The sequence below is a fragment of the Eleutherodactylus coqui genome, chromosome 5 (genome assembly GCF_035609145.1).
Source record: "Eleutherodactylus coqui strain aEleCoq1 chromosome 5, aEleCoq1.hap1, whole genome shotgun sequence".
NCBI lineage: Eukaryota > Metazoa > Chordata > Amphibia > Anura > Eleutherodactylidae > Eleutherodactylus > Eleutherodactylus coqui.
This window is the reverse complement of record NC_089841.1, coordinates 17494563-17511271: the sequence shown is the minus strand read 5'-3', so window position 1 is coordinate 17511271 and position 16709 is coordinate 17494563.

The window sequence follows — 16709 nt, the reverse complement described above, 5'->3', positions numbered from 1 at the left end:
CTGTGCAGAGCGTCTCACAATACCCTTTCCTTGGTGGGGTTGAGGTAGCAAAAGTTACCAGCACTATCGACTGGCTTTAGAGTCTTCTCCCACTCCACACAGCCTCTATTATCTACAAGTCTCTGCAAGCAGTAAATTACTCCTAGGTATCAGCACAAGACAGGGGGGTTAATTTTTTTAAGTCACAGCATAGAGCCTCCGCTATCTACAAGTCTCTCTGCGCGGTGAATTAAGCCATAGTTCTCAGTGCTGTACAGTGGGGTAATTTATTTGGGCCCGGCTCTATTCTTAATCCGCCACTATGAGGAGTAGGGGTAAGGGTTGAGGACATGGACGCAAATGCGGACGTCCAAGTGAGGGTGTGGGCACAGGCCGAGTTCCTGGGCGTGATGAATCACAGTTGGCTGCTGAGGGATTAGTAGAGTGGCAAGTTTCTGGGCTCCCCAGCTTCATATCACAATTTACAGGTCCGTGTGGTAGGCCTTTATTACAAACAGAGCAGTGCGAGCAGGATGGCAGAAAACGCCTCCGGCAATGTATCAATCACCCAGTCTTCTATGCAGTCCACACCTCCTGGCCTAGGGACTGCAACTCTGAATCCTCTGGCTGCTCCTCCTTCCTCCCAGCCTCCTCACTCCATGAAAATGACATTCTGAGCAAAAAAGCTCCCAGGAACTGTTCTCGGGTCCCTGCCATGAGTGGGAAAAAACGATTCCTCTCCCACCTGAGGAGTTTGTCGTGACTGATGCTGAACCTTTGGAAAGTTTCCGGAGTCTGGGCAATGAGGCTGGGGACGTCCGGCAACTGTCTCAAGAGCTTTTTGTGGATGAGGATGATGAGACACAGTTGTCTGTCAGTGAGGTAGTAGTAAGGGCAGTAAGTCTGAGGGAGGAGCACACAGAGGATTCGGGGGAAGAGCAGCTGGACAATGAGGTGACTGATCCCACCTGGTTTGCTAAGCCTACTGAGGACAGGGCTTCAAAAGGGGGATGCAAGTGCAGTAGCAGGACAGATTGGAAGAGGCAGTGGAGTGGCCAGTGGTAGAGGGAGGGCAGAGCGAAGAATCCCCCAACTATTTCCTAAAGCACCCCCTCGTGACAAGCCTTCGTGCAGAGGGCTAGGTGTTCAAAGGTGTGGATGTTTTTTAGTGAGAGCGCAGACGACCAACGAACAATGGTGTGCAACCTGTGTCGCACCAAGATCAGCTGGGGAGCCCCCACTATCAGCCTCACTACCACCAGCATGCACAGGCGTATGGTGGCCAAGCACCCCACAAGGTGGGACAAAGGCCATTCACCACCTCCGGGTCACAGTACTGCCTCTTCCCCTGTGCCCCAACCTGCCACACAGATCCAATACCCCTCCCAGGACAAAGGCACGAGCGACTCCCGGCCTGCACCCACACCCTCACCTCCAGCGACCTCCACTCCATCCAGCAATGTCTCTCAGCGCAGTGTTCAGCTGTCGCTAAAAAAGCGTTGGAGCGAAAGCGCAAATATGCCGACACCCACCCGCACGCACAAGCTTTACAGGCTTGTGGAAACGGAGTCTTTCAAAAACATGATGGTGGCAGTGGTCCCACGCTACTCGGTCCCGGTCGCCATTATTTTTCCCGGTTTGCCATCCCAGCCCTACACCCGCATGTCTCCCGCAACATAAATCGTGCTGTTACCAATGCGGTTACTGGGAAGGTCCACCTAACCACGGACATGTGGACAAGTACTGGTGGGCAGGGCCACTATATCTCCCTGACGGCACATTGGGTGAACTTGGTGGAGGCTGGGACCGAGTCAGAGCCTGGGACCGCTCACATCCTACCCACACCCAGAATAGCGGGTTCTAACTCGGTGCTAGTATCTGCTGCGTTTTATGCCACCTCCACCAAACCCTCCTGATCTGCCACCTCTACCTCTCAATTAAGAGTGTGAGCACGTCGCCAGCAGTCGGTGTGGCACGGCAGCACAGCACTGGGCAAGCGTCAGCAAGCTGTGCTGAAACAAATCAGCTTAGGTGACAAGAGGCACACGGCCCTCGAACTGCTGCAGAGTCTGACAGAGCAAACCAACCTCTGGCTTTCGCCGCTGAGCCTCCAACTGGGCATGGTCGTGTGTGACAATGGTCGTAACCTGGTGGCAGCTGTGCAGCTTGGCAGCCTCACACACGTGCCATGCCTGGCCCACGTCTTCAATCTGGTGGGTCAGCGGTTTCTGAAAAACTACCCCCACTTGTCTGACCTGCTGGGCAAGGTGCGCCGCGTCTGCGCACATTTCCGCAAGTCCACCATGGACGCTGCCATTCTGAGGACCTTGCAACGTCGGTTTCAGGTGCCAGAGCACCGACTGCTGTGCGACGTGCCCATACGATAGAATTCTACGCTGCACATGTTGGCCAGGCTGTATGAGCAGCATAAAGCAATAGTGGAATACCAGCTGCAACATGGGCGGCGGAGTGGTAGTCAGCCTCCGCAATTCTTCACTGAGGAGTGGGCATGGATGGCAGATATCTGCCAGGTCCTTGGAAACTTTGAGGAGTCTACCCAGATGGTGAGTGGTGATGCAGCAATCATTAGCGTTACCATCCCGCTGCTTTGCCTGCTGAGAAGTTCGCTGCAAAGCATAAAGGCTGATGCTTTGCGGTTGTAACAGGAGATGGGGGATGACAGTATGTCGCTTGATAGCCAGACCACCCTCGTGTCTATATCTCAGTGCATTTTGGAGGAGGAGGGGGGAGGGGGAGGAGGAGGGGGAAGAGACAGCTGGCCACACTGCGGAGGGTACCTATGCTGCTTGCCTCTCATCTGTTTAGTGTGTATGGGCTGAAGAGGAGGATCCTGAAAGTCATCTTTCTAGTGAGGACAGCCATGTGTTGTGTACTGGGACTCTGGCACACATGGCTGACTTCATGTTAGGCTGCCTTTCCCATGACCCTCACGTTAGACACATTTTGGCCAACACGGATTATTGGGTATACACCCTTCTCGACCCAAGGTATAAGAAGAACCTTTCCACTCTCATTCCCGAAGTGGAAAGGGGTACGAGAGTGAGGCAATACCACAGGGCCCTGGTGGAAAAAGTGAGGCTAAATTTCCCATCTGACAGCCCAAGTGGCAGAAGATGCAGTTCAGAGGGCCAAGTAGCGGGTAAGGAGCGGGGATCAGGCAGCATGTCCAGTGCAGGCAGGGGAACACTCTCCAAGGCCTTTGCCAGCTTTATTGCTCCCCAGCAAGACTGTGTCACCACTTCCCAGTCAAGGCTGAGTCGGAGGGAGCACTGTAAAAAGATGGTGAGGGAGTACATAGCCGATTGTACCACCGTCCTCTGTGATGCCTCTGCTCCATACAAATATTGGGTGTCAAAGCTGGACACGCGGCACGAACTTGCGCTGTACGCCCTGGAGGTTCTGGCCTGCCCTGCCGCTAGCGACATGTCAGAGAGGGTGTTTAGTGCAGCTGGGGGAATCATCACGGATAAGCGTACCCGCCTGTCAACTGTCAGTGCCGACTTGCTTACACTCATAAAGATGAACAAAAGCTGGATTTCCCCTGACTTCTCTTCTCCACTGGCAGAAAGCAGCGGATCCTAATGATTCTTTTCGCTGCAACAGGAGAAAAATGCATCCTCTATCACTGCCAAGCGTCTGCAGTGTGTGCCTCCAGTTCCTCCTCATCCAGTACGCACTTATAAATAGACATAAGAGTGGTGTGGCTATGAAGCAACCGTGTGGCATGAGGGCAGTGGAACACTGCAGGGAAACTTGGGTGTTTCCATGACTTTCTGATGTTTTCTGGTGTTTGACAAGTCATCGGCTATGCGGAGCATCGGTCCCATACAAAAATGCTCGACTTCAATGGGGTTTGTTACTTGAAACGAACTCTCGAGCATTACGAAAAGCAACGAGCACCCAAGCATTTTGGTGCTCGCTCATCTCTAGTGCCAATACTTTTGCACTTAGCATTGAATAATCATTTTGAACCCTTTATTTTTTTCTATTTAGGCTCTAAAGAATGCTCCTACCAAATGTCATGTTTGTATAACTCCAGAAATATAGAGAATTAGATTTGGTACATAAAACAGGGGTGCCAATACTTTTGCACTTAGCATTGAATAATCACGTTGTGCTCACTTTACTTTTCCTACTTAGGATCTAAAGAATGCTCCTGCCAAAATTCATGTTTGTATGACAGCAGGAAGTTAAAGAATTATTGGTGAGTGAGTCAGTGAAGGCTTTCACCTTTATTTAAATACTAGCTGATATACCCAGCTTCGCCCGAGTTAATTTGATACTGATATGATGTTCACATGGAAAATCTTATGAAGTCGTTGTTACTTTAGAGATACCGAGAAAAAAAATATGTTCACCATTTTGCATGGTTCTTTGCGTTACCCAGGAAACACCCTGTGGAGGTAACCATGTGACGTTTCCTTTATATAAAATGACATCAGGAAGTGAGAGAATTAGATTACGTACGTAAAATTTGGATGCTAATTATTTTACACTTAAAATTTAATAATCGAGTCGGGACCCATTAAGTTTTTCCATTTAGGAAATAATCAATGCCGTGCCAAATTTCAAGTTTCCATGACACCGGGAAGTGAGAGAATTAGATTTCATACGTAAAAGTTGGCCGCTAATTCTTTTGAGCTTAGAATTGAATAATTGAGTTGGGACCCATTAGCTTTTCCTATTTATGACATAATCAGTGTAGGTGCCAAATTTCAAGTTTCTATGACATCGGGAAGTGAGAGAATTAGATTCCGTTCGTAAATTTGGACGTTAATTCTTTTGTGCTTAGAATTGAATAATCGAGTTGGGACCCATTATCTTTTTCTATTTATGACATAATCAGTGTAGGTGCCAAATTTCAAGTTTCTATGACATCGGGAAGTGAGAGAATTAGATTACGCATGTAAAATTTGGACGCTAATTCTTTTGCGCTAACATTGAATAATCGAGTTAGGACCCATTAACGTTTCTTATTTATGACATAATCAATGCCCGTGCCAAATTTCAAATTTCTATGACATTGGAAAGTGAGAGAATTAGATTATGTACGTAAAATTTGGACGCTATTTCTTTTGCTCTTAGAATAAAATATTTGAGTTGGGACCAATTAGCTATTCCTATTTTTGACATAATCAACGCTCATGCCAAATTGCAAATTCTATGCCACCGGGAAGTGAGAGAATTAGATTCCGTACGTAAAATTTGGACGCTAATTCTTTTGCGCTTAGAATTTAATAATCGAGTTTGGACCCATTAACTTTTCCTATTTGTGACATAATCAATGCTCATGCCAAATTTCAAGTTTCTATGACATCGGGAAGTGGGAGAATTAGATTCCGTACGTAAAATTTGGATGCTAATTCTTTTGCGCTTAGAATTGAATAAACGAGTTGGGACCCATTTTCTTTTCCTATTTATGACTTAATCAATGCGCGTGCCAAATTTTAAGTTTCTATGACATTGGGAAGTGAGAGAATTAGATTTCATACATATAAGTTGGCCGCTAATTATTTTGAGCTTAGAATTGAATAATTGAGTTGGGACCCATTAGCTTTTCCTATTAATGACATAATCAATGCCCGTGCCAAATTTCAAGTTTCTATGCCACCGAGAAGTGAGAGAATTAGATTCCGTTTGTAAATTTGGATGCTAATTCTTTTGCGCTTAGAATTGAATAGTCGAGTTAGGACCCATTATCTTTTCCTATTTATGACATAATCAATGCTCATGCCAAATTTCAAAGTTTCTATGACACCGGGAAGTAAAAGAATTAGATTCCATACGTAAAATTTGGACGCTAATTCTTTTGCGCATAGAATTGAATAATCAAGTTGGGACCCATTAACTTTTCCTATTTATGACATATTCAACGCCCGTGCCAAGTTTTAAGTTTCTATGACATTGGGAAGTGAGAGATTTAGATTATGTACGTTAAATTTCGACGCCAATTGTTTTGCGCTAGAATTGAATAATCGAGTTGGGACCCAATTACTTTTCCTATTTTGGAGATAATCTATGCTCGTGCCAAAATTCATGTTTCTACGACATAGGGAAGTTGGAGAACTTTTGGCGAGTCAGTCAGTCAGTCAGTGAGTCAGTGAGGGCTTTCATCTTTTTATATATAGACTAGCTGATATACCCGGCTTCGCCCGAGTTAATTTGGTACTGGTGTTTATCTGTTGTTCACACGGAAAATCTTATGAAGTCGTGGTTACTTTAGAGATACTGAGGAAAAACATATGTTCCCCATTTTGCATAGTTCTCTGCATTACCCAGGAAACACCACGTGGAGGTAACCACGCAACGTTTCCTTCATATAAAATGACATCAGGAAGGGAGAGAATTAGATTACGTACGTAAAATTTGGACACTAATTCTTTTGCGCTTACAATTGAATAATCGAGTTGGGACCTATTAACTTTTCATATTTATGACACAATCAATGCTCATGCCAAATTTTATGTTTCTATGACATTGGGAAGTGAGAGATTTGGATTATGTACGTAAAATTTGGACGCAAATTCTTTTGCGCATACAATTGAATAATGGAGTTGGGACCCATTAGCTTTCCCTATTTATGACATAATCAATGCTCGTGCCCAATTTCCCGTTTCTATGACACCGGAAAGTGAGAAAATTACATTCCGCACGTAAAATTTGGACGCTAATTCTTTTGCGCATAGAATTGAATAATGGAGTTGGGACCCATTAGCTTTTCCTATTTATGACATAATCAATGCTCGTGCCAAATTTCCCGTTTCTATGACACCGGAAAGTGAGAAAATTACATTCCGCACGTAAAATTTGGACGCTAATTGTTTTGCGCATAGAATTGAATAATCGAGTTGGGACCCATTAGCTTTTCCTATTTATGACATAATCAATGCTCTTGCCAAATTTCCCGTTTCTATGACACCGGAAAGTGAGAAAATTAGATTCCGTACGTAAAATTTGGACGCTAATTCTTTTGCACATAGAATTGAATAATGGAGTTGGGACCCATTAGCTTTTACTATTTATGACATAATCAATGCTCGTGCCAAATTTCCTGTTTCTATGACACCGGAAAGTGAAAAAATTACATTCCGTACGTAAAATTTCGACGCTAATTCTTTGGCACATAGAATTGAATACTGGAGTTGGGACCCATTAGCTTTTCCTATTTATGACATAATCAATGCTCGTGCCAAATGTCCTGTTTCTATGACACCGGAAAGTGAAAAAATTACATTCTGCACGTAAAATTTCGACGACAATTCTTTTGCGCTAGAATTGAATAATGGAATTGGGACCTATTAACTTTTCCTATTTATGACATAAACAATGCTCGTGCCAAATTTCCCGTTTCTATGACAACGGAAAGTGAGAAAATTACATTCCGTAAGGAAATTTGGACGCTAATTCTTTAGCGCATAGAATTGAATAATAGAGTTGGGACCCATTAGCTTTTCCTATTTATGACATAATCAATGCTCGTGCCAAATTTCCTGTTTCTATGACACCGTAATGTGAGAAAATTACATTCCGCACGTAAAATTTCGACGCCAATTCTTTTGCGCTAAAATTGAATAATCGAGTTGGGACCCATTCGCTTTTCCTATTTATGACATAATCAATGCTCATGTCAAATTTCCTGTTTCTATGACACCGGCAAGTGAGAAAATTACATTCCGCACGTAAAATTTGGACGCTAATTCTTTTGCGCATTGAATTGAATAATCGAGTTGGGACCCATTAGCTTTTCTTATTTATGACATAATCAATGCTCGTGCCAAATTTCCTGTTTCTATGACACCGGAATGTGAGAAAATTAGATTCTGTATGTAAAATTTGGACGCTAATTCTTTTGCGCATAGAATTGAATAATGGAGTTGGGACCCATTAGCTTTTCCTATTTATGACATATTCAATGCCCGTGCCAAATTTCCCGTTTCTATGACATTGGGAAGTGAGTGATTTAGATTATGTACGTTAAATTTCGACGCCAATTCTTTTGCGCTAGAATTGAATAATCGAGTTGGGACCCGATTTCTTTTCCTATTTTGGAGATAATCTATGCTTGCGCCAAATTTCATGTTTCTACGACATCGGGAAGTTGGAGAACTTTTGGTGAGTCAGTCAGTCAGTGAGTCAGTGAGGGCTTTCAGCTTTATATATATACTAGCTGATATACCCGCCTTCGCACGAGTTAATTTGATACTGGTGTTTATCTGGTGTTCACACGGAAATCTTTTGAAGTCGTGGTTACTTTAGAGATACCAGAAAAACATATGTTCACCATTTTGCGTAGTTCTCTGTGTTACCCAGGAAACACCACGGGAGGTAACCATGTGACGTTTCCTTTATATAAAATGACATCAGGAAGTGAGAGAATTAGAATCCATACGTAAAATTTGGACACTAATTCTTTTGCGCATAGAATTGAATACTCGAGTTGGGACCCATTAGCTTTTCCTATTTATGACATAATCAATGCTCGTGCCAAATTTCACATTTCTATGACACCGGAAAGTGAGAAAATTACATTCCGTACGTAAAATTTGGACGCTAATTCTTTTGCGCTAGAATTGAATATTCGAGTTAGGACCAATTAGCTTTTCCTATTTATGATATAATCAATGCTCGTGCCAAATTTCCCGTTTCTATGACACTGGAAAGTGAGAAAATTACATTCCGCACGTAAAATTTTGACGCTAATTCTTTTGCGCATAGAATTGAATAATCGAGTTGGGACCCATTAGCTTTTCCTATTTATGACATAATCAATGCTCCTGCCAATTTTCACGTTTCTATGACACTGGAAAGTGAGAAAATTACATTCCGTACGTAAAATTTTGACGCTAATTCTTTTGCGCATAGAATTGAATAATCGAGGTGGGACCCATTAGCTTTTCCTATTTATGACATAATCAATACCAGTGCCAAATTTTAAGTTTCTATGTGAGAAAATTACATTCCGTACGTAAAATTTGGACGCTAATTCTTTTGCGCATAGAATTGAATAATCAAGTTGGGACCCATTAGCTTTTCCTATTTATGTCATAATCAATGCCCGTGCCAAGTTTTAAGTTTCTATGATGACATTGGGAAGTGAGAGATTTAGATTATGTACGTTAAATTTCGACGCCAATTCTTTTGCGCTAGAATTGAATAATCGAGTTGGGACTCAATTACTTTTCCTATTTTGGTGATAATCTATGCTCATGCCAAAATTCATGCTTCTACGACATCGGGAAGTTGGAGAACTTTTGGCGAGTCAGTCAGTCAGTGAGTGAGTCAGTGAGGGCTTTCAGCTTTATATATATAGATAGACTAGCTGATATACCCGGCTTCGCCCGAGTTAATTTGGTACTGGTGTTTATCTGGTGTTCACACGAAAAAGCTTATGAAGTCGTGGTTACTTAAGAGATACTGAGGAAAAAAAATATGTTCACCATTTTGCATAGTTCTCTGCGTTACCCAGGAAATACCACGGGGAGGAAGTGAGAGAATTAGATTTCATACGTAAAATTTGGACACTAATTCTTTTGCGCTTAGAATTGAATAATCGAGTTGGGACCCATTAGCTTTTCCTATTTATGACATAATCAATGCTCCTGCCAAATTTCCTGTTTCTATAACACCGGGAAGTGAGAGAATTAGATTCCGTACGTAAAATTTGGACGCTAATTCTTTTGCGCATAGAATTGAATAATCGTGTTGGGACCCATTAACTTTTCCCATTTATGACATAATCAATGCTCGTGCCAAATTTTAAGTTTCTAAGACATTGGAAAGTGACAGATTTAGATTACGTACGTAAAATTTCAACGCCAATTCTTTTGCGCTAGAATTGAATAATCGAGTTGGGACCCAATTTCTTTTCCTATTTATGACATAATCAATGCTCGTGCCAAATTTCACATTTCTATGACACCGGAAAGTGAAAAAATTACATTCCGCACGTAAAATTTCGACGCCAATTCTTTTGCGCTAGAATTTAATAATCGAGTTGGGACCCATTAGCTTTTCCTATTTATGACATAATCAATGCTCGTGCCAAATTTCCCGTTTCTATGACACCGGAAAGTGAAAAAATTACATTCCGCGCGTAAAATTTTGACGCCAATTCTTTTGCGCATAGAATTGAATAATCGAGTTGGGACCCATTAGCTTTTCCTATTTATGACATAATCAATGCTGTGCCAAATTTCACGTTTCTATGACACCGGAAAGTGAAAAAATTACATTCCGCACGTAAAATTTCGACGTCAATTCTTTTGCACTAGAATTGAATAATCGAGTTGGGACCCATTAGCTTTTCCTATTTATGACATAATTAATGCTCCTGCCAAATTTCCCGTTTCTATGACACCGGAAAGTGAAAAAATTACATTCCGCACGTAAAATTTTGACGCCAATTCTTTTGCACTAGAATTGAATAATGGAGTTGGGACCCATTAGCTTTTCCTATTTATGACATAATCAATGCTCCTGCCAAATTTCATGTTTCTATGACACCGGAAAGTGAGAAAATTACATTCCGTATGTAAAATTTGGACGCTAATTCTTTTGCGCATAGAATTGAATAATGGAGTTGGGCCCCATTAGCTTTTCCTATTTATGACATAATCAATGCTCGTGCCAAATTTCACGTTTCTATGACACCGGAAAGTGAAAAAATTACATTCCGTACGTAAAATTTGGACGCTAATTCTTTTGCGCATAGAATTGAATAATCGAGTTGGGACCTATGAACTTTTCCTATTTATGACATAATCAATGCTCGTGCCAAATTTCCTGTTTCTATGACACCGGAAAGTGAGAAAATTAGATTCCGTACGTAAAATTTGGACGCTAATTCTTTTGCGCATAGAATTGAATAATCGAGTTGGGACCCATTCACTTTTCCTTTTTATATCATAATCAATGCTCGTGCCAAATTCCACGTTTCTATGACATTGGGAAGTGAGTGATTTAGATTATGTACGTTAAATTTCGACGCCAATTCTTTTGCGCTAGAATTGAATAATCGAGTTGGTACCCAATTTCTTTTCCTATTTTGGAGATAATCTATGCTTGTGCCAAATTTCACGTTTCTATGACACCGGAAAGTGAAAAAATTACATTCCGTACGTAAAATTTGGACGCTAATTCTTTTGCGCATAGAATTGAATAATCGAGTTGGGACCTATGAACTTTTCCTATTTATGACATAATCAATGCTCGTGCCAAATTTCCTGTTTCTATGACACCGGAAAGTGAGAAAATTAGATTCCGTACGTAAAATTTGGACGCTAATTCTTTTGCGCATAGAATTGAATAATCGAGTTGGGACCCATTCACTTTTCCTTTTTATATCATAATCAATGCTCCTGCCAAATTCCACGTTTCTATGACATTGGGAAGTGAGTGATTTAGATTATGTACGTTAAATTTCGACGCCAATTCTTTTGCGCTAGAATTGAATAATCGAGTTGGTACCCAATTTCTTTTCCTATTTTGGAGATAATCTATGCTTGTGCCAAATTTCATGTTTCTACGACATTAGGAAGTTGGTGAACTTTTGGCGAGTCAGTGAGTCAGTCAGTCAGTCAGTGAGTCAGTCAGTCAGTGAGGGCTTTCAGCTTTATATATATCTATATATATAAAATTGAATGTATGTCTGTCTGCCTGTTTGTCCTTTATGCGCTACTACACCATTCATCCGATCGCCATGAAACTTTGGGAAGTTGTTGAGTACACTCCTGGGAAGATTATAGGCATAGTACAAATATCCTACGATAAATGGCGCGCGAGCGTCGTCGAAAGTTACGCCCCCCCCCCACGTAGATCGAATAAGTAAGCCACCTGCTATTGTGATGTCATCACTGATGTCATCAACATCGGACGCCCTTGAACATGCCCCAACATGTTCTATAAAGCTGCATTGTGATGTCATTAAGGCTCTATTATGACACGTACAGCTTGGAACCACTAGAGCACGCCAGCCAATTACCATTGGAGTTGGAAGTGGGTAAACAAGTACTAGGATATCTTCCTAAGAAGCCACAGCAGCCGGATAAATTGTATGTTCCACCCAACGGCTATTTTATTCAGCCCGCAAGGGGGAAGCAGCTCCTACAAAATCTCATTCAGGTAGGTAGGTTCAGTTCTTGAAGGTTGGGGAATGCTTATGGGCAAGGCCTTATGTCTCATCCCAACTCGATTATTCAATTCTAAGCGCAAAAGAATTAGCGTCCAAATTTTATGTACGGAATTTAATTCTCTCACTTCCCGATGTCATAGAAACTTGAAATTTGGCACGAGCATTGGTTATGTCATAAATAGGAAAAGTTAATGGTTCCCAACTCGATTATTCAATTCAAAGCGCCAAAGAATTAGCGTTCAAATTTTACGTACGGAATCTAATTCTCTCATTTCCTGATGTCATAGATAGATAGATAGATAGATAGATAGACTGTATGCAATAACCCTGATAGATAGATAGATAGACTGTATGCAATAACCCTGATAGATAGATAGATAGATAGATAGATAGATAGATAGATAGACTGTATGCAATAACCCTGATAGATAGATAGATAGATAGATAGATAGATAGATAGATAGATAGATAGACTGTATGCAATAACCCTGATAGATAGATAGATAGATAGATAGATAGACTGTATGCAATAACCCTGATAGATAGATAGATAGATAGATAGATAGATAGATAGATAGACTGTATGCAATGACACGTACAGCTTGAAACCATAAATACTAGAGCACGCCAGCCATTTACAGTCAGTCTCCATTGGAGTTGGAAGTGGGCAAACATGTACTAGGCTATCTTCCCAAGAAGCCACAGCAGCCGGATAAATTGGATGTTCCACACAACGGCTATTTTATTCAGCCTGCAAGGGGGAAGCAGCGGCCTACAAAACCTCAGTGGTCGCTGCTGCCGTCATCTAGATATATAAAAACGAATGTATGTCTGTCTTCGCAGCAACGCGCGACGGGTACGCTAGTATATATATATAGATAGATATGTCAATAAAACTGGGGTCTAGAAGAATGTCCCAATGATCAAATGGTTCTTATAACCATAGTTTATTCAAACACCTGCAACTCATTTTGGCACTGGCAAGCACCTTTTCCAAGTATATTTAACACCCATATATAAGAACAGGTACTTCAGGAGGTCCGTGTTAGATGCCGGGTTGTTTGTGTGACGTCATCTACGGGGAGGGTTTACCGCTGTGTGCGACGTAACTCACATGACCATCACGTGGAAAGTAGCGTGCCTTCCGAATTCCCATATGCTTCATAGCTCATTGGAGCGCAGTGTGCATTCCATTTCATTCTAGCTAGGGGGCGTCACTGCAATGCATTGATATAACTAGCTACAGACAGTTCTATGGACCTTCACATTTACAGCATTAAGAATCAGAGGTCTCAGTCACTAAAATGTAATCTCTATACTTAAGAATATGCAATATAACACAAGTTATAGAAAAATCAATTGTATTGAATACATCCTATTAAATAGGTATACCAGTGACGTCACTGCAGTCCGATGTGTATATTATTCAGTCGTTGAAATGCTTTTTTATTTTTGGTCTTATTTTTTCTAGCAGTTCATTTAAACCTTTAGGAAGGAATTAGAGATGAGCGAGTACCAAAATGCTCGGGTGCTCGTTACTCGAGACGAAATCATCGCAGCTCAAGGGTTCGTTTCGAGTAACGAACCCCATTGAAGTCAATGGGCAACTCGAGCATTTTTGTATATCGCCGATGCTCGCTAAGGTTTTCATTTGTGAAAATCTGGGCAATTCAAGAAAGTGATGGGAACGACACAGCAATGGATAGGGCAGGCGAGGGGCTACATGTTGGGCTGCATCTCAAGTTCACAGGTCCCACTATTAAGCCACAATAGCGGCAAGATTGCCCCCCCCCCTCCCAACAATTTTTACTTCTGAAAAACCCTCATTAGCAAGGCATACCTTAGCTAAGCACCACACTACCTCCAACAAAGCACAATCACTGCCTGCATGACACTCCGCTACCACTTCTCCTGGGTTACATGCTGCCCAACTCCCCCCCCCCGCACGACCCAGTGTCCACAGCGCACACCAAAGTGTCCCTGCGCAGCCTTCAGCTGCCCTCATGCCACACGCTGGCCTCATAGCCACACCACCCTCATGTCTATTTATAAGTGCATCTGCCATGAGGAGGAACCGCAGGCACACACTGCAGAGGGTTGGCACGGCCAGGCAGCGACCCTCTTTAAAAGGGGCGGGGCGATAGCCCACAATGCTGTACAGAAGCAATGAGAAATCCAATCCTGTGCCACCTCCATCAGGAGCTGCACACGTGGGCATAGCAATGGGGAACCCATGTGCCACACACTATTCATTCTGTCAAGGTGTCTGCATGCCCCAGTCAGACCGGGGTTTTTTATAAATAGTCACAGGCAGGTACAACTCCGCAATGGGAATTCCGTGTGAACCCATAGCATGGGTGGCTCCCTGGAACCCACCGGCTGTACATAAATAAATCCCATTGCATTGCCCATCACAGCTGAGGTAACGTCAGGTTTAATGCAGGTGGGCTTCGGCCCACACTGCATGCCCCAGTCAGACTGGGGTTCTTTAGAAGTGAACACATGCAGTTACAACTCCGTGTGGACCGACAGCATGGGTGGGTGCCAGGAAGCCACCGGCGGTACATAAATATATCCCATTGCATTGCCCATCACAGCTGAGGTAACGTCCGATTAAATGCAGGTGGTCTTCGGCCCACACTGCATGCCCCAGTCTGACCGGGGTTTTTAATACATAGACACTGGCAGGTACAAATCCCTAATGTGAAGTCCCTGTGGACCCACAGCATGGGTGGCTCCCTGGAACCCACCGGCGGTACATAAATAAATCCCATTGCATTGCCCATCACAGCTGAGGTAACGTCAGGTTTAATGCAGGTGGGCTTCGGCCCACACTGCATGCCCCAGTCAGACTGGGGTTCTTTAGAAGTATACACATGCAGTTACAACTCCGTGTGGACCGACAGCATGGGTGGGTCCCAGGAAGCCACCGGCGGTACATAAATATATCCCATTGCAGTGCCCAGCACAGCTGAGGTAACGTCAGGTTTAATGCAGGTGGGCTTCGGCCCACGCTGCATGCCCCAGTCAGACTGGGGTTCTTTAGAAGTGGACATATGCAGTTACAACTCCGTGTGGACCGACAGCATGGGTGGCTCCCTGGAACCCACCGGCGGTACATAAATATATCCCATTGCAGTGCCCAGCACAGCTGAGGTAACGTCAGCTTTAATGCAGGTGGGCTAAAAATTACTAGGATTACAATGTTGACGAGGGCCCCAAAAAATTGGTGTACCAACAGTACAAATGTACTTCAGAAAAATTGCCCATGCCCAACCAAGAGGGCAGGTGAAACCCATTAATCGCTTTGGTTAATGTGGCTTAATTTGTAACTAGGCCTGTAGGCGGCCCAGTTAAAATAAAAATTGGTTCAGGTGCAAGTTTCAACGCTTTATTGAATTGAGAATTGAAACGTATAAACATTGTTTACAAAAGTTATATGACTGAGCCTTGTGGGCCTAAGAAAAATTGCCCGTTCGGCGTGATTACGTGAGGTTTCAGGAGGAGGAGCAGGAGGAGGAGGATGAATAGAATACACAGATTGATGAAGTTAAAAGGTCCCTGTTTTTATGGTGATAGAGAACGATGCTTCCATCCGCGGGTGCAGCCTACGTATTGTTTAGGTATTGCTGCTGTCCGCTGGTGGAGAAGAGAAGTCTGGGGAAATCCAGGCTTTGTTCATCTTTATGATTGTAAGCCTGTCGGCACTGTCGGTTGACAGGCGGGTACGCTTATCCGTGATGATTCCCCCAGCCGCACTAAACACCCTCTCTGACAAGACGCCAGCCGCAGGACAAGCAAGCACCTCCAGGGCATACAGCGCGAGTTCAGAAAGCGCTGAACCACCAAATTAAAGACGTGGGCCAGGCATGGCACGTGCGTGAGGCTGCCGAGCTGCAGAGCCGCCACCAGGTTACGGCTGTTGTCACACACGACCATGCCCGGTTGGAGGCTCAGCGGCGAAAGCCAGCGGTCTGCTCTGTCAGACCCTGCAGCAGTTCGTGGGCCGTGCAGGGCTGGGACGGCACATCGGGAAAAGTAGTGGCGACTGGGAACCGAGTAGCGCGGGGCCGCCACCGCCATCATGTTTTTGAAAGCCTCCGTTTCCACAAGCCTATACGGCAGCATCTCCAGGCTGATCAATTTGGCTATGTGCACGTTTAACGCTTGAGCGTGCGGGTGCGTGGCTGCGTACTTGCGCTCAAACACTTGCGCTAGCGACGGCTGAACCGTGCGCTGAGAGACATTGCTGGATGGGGCCGAGGACAGCGGAGGTGAGGGTGTGGGTGCAGGCCGGGAGACGGTAGTGCCTGTGTCCTCAGAGGGGGGTTGGATCTCAGTGGCAGGTTGGGGCACAGGGGGAGAGGCAGTGGTGCAAACCGGAGGTGGTGAACGGCCTTCGTCCCACCTTGTGGGGTGCTTGGCCATCATATGTCTGCGCATGCTGGTGGTGGTGGCTCCACGGCTGATCTTGGCGCGACAGACCTTGCACACCACAGTTCGTCGGTCGTCTGCAATCTCAGTGAAAAACTGCCAGACCTTTGAGCACCTCGGCCTCTGCAGGGTGGCATGGCGCGAG